Source organism: Chiloscyllium punctatum, chromosome 14 (assembly GCF_047496795.1).
Source record: "Chiloscyllium punctatum isolate Juve2018m chromosome 14, sChiPun1.3, whole genome shotgun sequence".
In the NCBI taxonomy this organism is placed as follows: Eukaryota; Metazoa; Chordata; class Chondrichthyes; order Orectolobiformes; family Hemiscylliidae; genus Chiloscyllium; species Chiloscyllium punctatum.
The window spans coordinates 42282731-42288041 of NC_092752.1; positions in this window are offsets into that span (position 1 = coordinate 42282731).

Below are 5311 nucleotides of genomic sequence, written 5' to 3' on the forward strand. Positions count from 1 at the left end.
CAGCAGTTCAGGCAGCATCCAAGTAGCTTCGAAAAAGACGTTTCGGGCAAAAGCCCTTCATCAGGAATAAAGGCAGTGAGCCTGAAGCGTGGAGAGATAAGCTAGAGGAGGGTGGGGGTGGGGAGAAAGTAGCATAGAGTACAATGGGTGTGTGGGGGAGGGGATGAAGGTGATAGGTCAAGGAGGAGAGGGTGGAGTGGATAGGTGGAAAAGAAGATAGGCAGGTCGGACAAGTCCGGACAAGTCAAGGAGACAGTTACTGAGCTGGAAGTTTAGAACTAGGGTGAGGTGGGGGAAGGGGAAATGAGGAAACTGTTGAAGTCCACATTGATGCCCTGGGGTTGAAGTGTTCCGAGGCGGAAGATGAGGCGTTCTTCCTCCAGGCGTCTGGTGGTGAGGGAGCGGCGGTAAAGGAGGCCCAGGACCTCCATGTCCTCGGCAGAGTGGGAGGGGGAGTTGAAATGTTGGGCCACGGGGCGGTGTGGTTGATTGGTGCGGCTGTCCCAGAGATGTTCCCTAAAGCGCTCTTCTAGGAGGTGCCCAGTCTCCCCAATGTAGAGGAGACCGCATCGGGAGCAACGGATACAATAAATGATATTGGTGGATGTGCAAGTAAAACTTTGATGGATGTGGAAGGCTCCTTTAGGGCCTTGGATAGAGGCGAGGGAGGAGGTGTGGGCGCAGGTTTTACAGTTCCTGCGGTGGCAGGGGAAAGTGCCAGGATTGGAGGGTGGGTTGTTTGGGGGCGTGGACCTGACCAGGTAGTCGCGGAGGGAACGGTCTTTGCGGAAGGTGGAAAGGGGTGGGGTGGGAAATATATCCCTGGTAGTGGGGTCTGTTTGGAGGTGGCAGAAATGTCGGCGGATGATTTGGTTTATGCGAAGGTTGGTAGGGTGGAAGGTAAGGACCAGGGGCGTTCTGTCCTTGTTACAGTTGGAGGGGTGGGGCCTGAGGGCGGAGGTGCGGGATGTAGATGAGATGCGTTGGAGGGCATCTTTAACCACGTGGGAAGGGAAATTGCGGTCTCTAAAGAAGGAGACCATCTGGTGTGTTCTGTGGTGGAACTGGTTTTCCTGGGAGCAGATCCGGTGGAGGCGGAGGAATTGGGAATATGGGATGGCATTTTTGCAAGAGGTAGGGTGGGAAGAGGTGTAATCCAGGTAGCTGTGGGAGTCGGTGGGTTTGTAAAAAATGTCAGTGTCAAGTCGGTCGTCATTAATGGAGATGGAGAGGTCCAGGAAGGGGAGGGAGGTGTCAGAGATGGCCCAGGTAAATTTAAGGTCAGAGTGGAATGTGTTGGTGAAGTTGATGAATTGCTCAACCTCCTCGCGGGAGCATGAGGTGGCACCAATGCAGCCATCAATGTAGCGGAGGAAGAGGTGGGGAGTGGTGCCGGTGTAATTACGGAAGATCAACTGCTCTACGTAGCCAACAAAGAGACAGGCATAGCTGGGGCCCATACGTGTGCCCATGGCTACCCCTTTGGTCTGGAGGAAGCGGGAGGATTCAAAGGAGAAATTGTTAAGGGTGAGGATCAGTTCAGCCAAACGAATGAGAGTGTCGGTGGAAGGGTACTGTTGGGGACGTCTGGAGAGGAAAAAACGGAGGGCTTGGAGGCCCTGGTCATGGTGGATGGAAGTGTAGAGGGATTGGATATCCATGGTGAAGATGAGGCGTTAGGGGCCAGGGAAACGGAAGTCTTGGAGGAGGTGGAGGGTGTGGGTGGTGTCTCGAACGTATGTGGGGAGCTCCTGGACTAGGGGGGATAGGACAGTGTCGAGGTAGGTAGAGATGAGTTCAGTGGGGCAGGAGCATGCTGAGACAATGGTTCGGCCAGGGTGGTCAGGCTTGTGGATCTTGGGAAGGAGGTAGAACCGGGCAGTGCGGGGTTCCTGGACTATGAGGTTGGAAGCTGTGGGTGGGAGATCTCCTGAGGTGATGAGGTTCTGTATGGTCTGGGAGATGATGGTTTGGTGATAGGGGATGGGGTCATGGTCGAAGGGGCAGTAGGAAGAGGTATCCTCGAGTTGACGTTTGGCTTCAGCAGTGTAGTGGTCAGTGCGCCAGACTACCACTGCGCCCCCTTTATCCGCTGGCTTGATGGTGAGGTTGGGATTGGAGGAGAGGGATTGGAGGGCTGTGCGTTGTGAGGGTGAGAGGTTGGAGTGGGGGAGGGGGGACGACAGGTTGAGGCGGTTAATGTCCCGGCGGTAGTTGGAAATGAAGAGGTCGAGGGCAGGTAATAGGCCAGCGCGGGGTGTCCAGGTGGATGCAGTGTGTTGGAGGTGGGCGAAGGGGTCCTCGGAAGGTTGGCGGCAGTCCTGATTGTGAAAGTAAGCTCGGAGGCGGAGGCGACGGAAGAATTATTCGACATCACGGCGTGTATTAAATTCATTGATGCATGAACAGAGGGGGATGAAAGTGAGTCCTTTGCTGAGGACTGATCGTTCGTCCTCAGTGAGGGGGAGGTCTGGGGGGATGGTGAAAACTCGGCAGGGCTAGGAGCTGGGATCTGGTGTGGGTGTGGAGCTGGGAGTGGGGGTGGAACCTGTAACTGGAGTGGGTGTGATGGTGGGGGGAATGGGGGTGGAGTCATGAGCAGGGGTAGTGATCCCCTTGGGGTTCGGGGGGGTGGTGGGGATAGTGACAGTGGGGTCTGTGGGGGGCATGTCAGCAGAATGCAGGTGAGTGGTGCTGGTGGGGGCGGAAGTGGTGGTGACCACGGCAGTAGGGGTGGCAGGAGTAACTGAGCATGTGGCATCAGCGATGATGTGAAGGGCAGAAGTGATGTCAGGTGTGATGCATGAGGAATTGTGAGGGGTGGAAGTGGTTGTGGGCGTTGCCATGATGGGGGCAGAAGTGACATCATCAATCAGCGTGGGGGTGGCAGCTGCATCAGCCGCATGGCTAATGGTGGAATAGGTTCTGAGGCCAGGGGAATCTTCTGGAATGTTTGAGGAGTGCTGGTTATGGAGGTGGGTGGATAAAAGTTTGTTGTACTTACAGTTTTTGATGTTTGAGATGGAGTTGAAATACTGTTTGTTGAGAGTATGAATTCTCCTGAGGATGCAGTACAGAGTGGGTCCTTTGCAATTCTGAGAGAGTGTGGCCCTCAGCTGAGGCAGGGCTGACTGGAGAGAGGTTAGGTTTATTACAGAGGAGGAGGTGCTAGATGTCTTAAAATGCATAAAGGTGGATAAAGCCTCAGGACCTGATCAGGGGAAAATTTTTGGCTGTAACAGGCTGCTCCTTTTTTTTGAGGTATTTTGGGTGTTGGAGATGATTTCCTTGAATTCCAGGAGCAGCAATTCCTGTTTTAGATGCTGTTGCATTGTTTTGGAACTTTGGAGAAAAGAAAATCAAACCAACAGCATTTTTAAAAGGAAGAGAAACAGACAAAGGATGCACATGGTGAGATCAGTGCAGGAGAGAAAGAGAGAGAGAGAGAGGAACCCACACTGCTAACTGACACAGCAGTGAACCTGCACAGTTACTACCTTTTGCTGTTTGAATTCATGTATCACTGGACATCAGAGTGCATCTGGGAAAATTAACAAACAGTGAAATTCATAACTGATCTCGGAGGAACCTGTTTGGGAGAGGTGACAACACAGAAACAGATAAGTGAATAGTTTTAAGTGTGGCCTTACTGTAAGTCTGAAGTAGCGAGTTCTCTTTTAATTATATGTTTAATTGAGATATGTTTCTTGATTAAACTGAAAAATATAAGCCATAACTGTTAAGTTAGCCTGGAGTAGTGTTTTGTAGAGGAATAAGACAGTACTATTTTCTGGGTCTAAGATCGAAAAAAGCAAAAATGGCCTTTGGTAGAGTGATATGCTCTTCTTGGTAAAAACAATGACTGCAAATGCTGGAAACCAGATTCTGGATTAAGTGGTGTTGAAAAAGCACAGCAGTTCAGGCAGCATCCGAGGAGCAGGAAAAATCGACATTTCGGGCAAAAGCCCTTCATCAGGAATAGGGTAGGCACTGAGGAAGCAAATGTGGCTGTGGTAGCGAGTTTGTTTCAGGACATGGTTGAAGAGCTTCAGGGCAGAGGAAATGACCTGGGAGTTGCAGTGGGAGCGGGACTCCCTGAGATTCTTGCAGAGAGAGGAGGAAAATTTCTTCAAGGCAGGCATCCTTGCAAGAGGATTCACAGTAGGGTTAAAATCAACAAGGTAAAAACAATGACTGCAAATGCTGGAAACCAGATTCTGGATTAGTGTTGCTGGAAAAGCGCAGCAGTTCAGGCAGCATCCGAGGAGCAGGAAAATCGATGTTTCGGGCAAAAGCCCTTCATCAGGAATATGCTCTGATGAAGGGCTTTTGCCCGAAACTCTGATATGCTCTTCTTGTCAGATGTGGGAGTTTAGGGAGAGTTTACGTCTTACTGAGGATTATGACAGTGAAGAATGTTACGTCAGATTACAACGAGATCTTGATCAGATGGGCCAATGGGCTGAGGAGTGGCAGATGGAGCTTAACTTAGATAAATGTGAGGTGCTGCATTTTGAAAAGGCAAATCAGGGCAGGACTTATACACTTCATGGTAAGGTCCTGGGGAGTGTGGCTGAAAAAAGAGACCTTGGAGTGCAGGTTCATAGCTCCTTGAAAGTGGAGTTGTTGGCAGATAGGATAATGAAGAAAGCGTTTGGTAGGTTTTCTGTTATTGGACAGAGCATCGAGTACAGGAGTTGGGAGGTCATGTTGCGGCTGTACAGGACATTGGTTAGGCCACTGTTGGATATTGTGTGCAATTCTGATCTCCCTCCTATCGGAAGGATGTTGTGAAACTTGACAGGGTTCAGAAAGGATTAACAAGGATGTTGCCAAGGTTGGAGGGTTTGAACTATAGAGAGAGGCTGAATAGGCTGGGGCTGTTTTCCCTGGAACATCGGAGGCTGAGGGGTGACCTTATAGAGGTTTATAAAATCATGAGGGGCATGGATATGGTAAATAGACAAGCTCTTTTCCCTGGGGTGAGGGAGTACAGAACTGGAAGGCAGAAGTTTAGGGTGAGGGGGGGAAAATTTAAAAGAAACCTGAGGGACAAATTTTTCATGCAGAGGCTGGTGTGTGTTTGGAATGAGCTGCCAGAGGAAGTAGTGGAGGCTGGTACAATTACAACATTTAAAAGGTATCCGGATAGGTATGTGAATAGAAAGGGTTGAGAGGGATATGGTCCAAGTACTGGCAAATGATACTAGATTAGTTTAGGATGTCTGATCAGCATGGTTGAGTTGGACTGAATAGTTCATTTCCATGCTGTACATCTTTATGACTTGCTGACTCTATTTACTCAAATTTA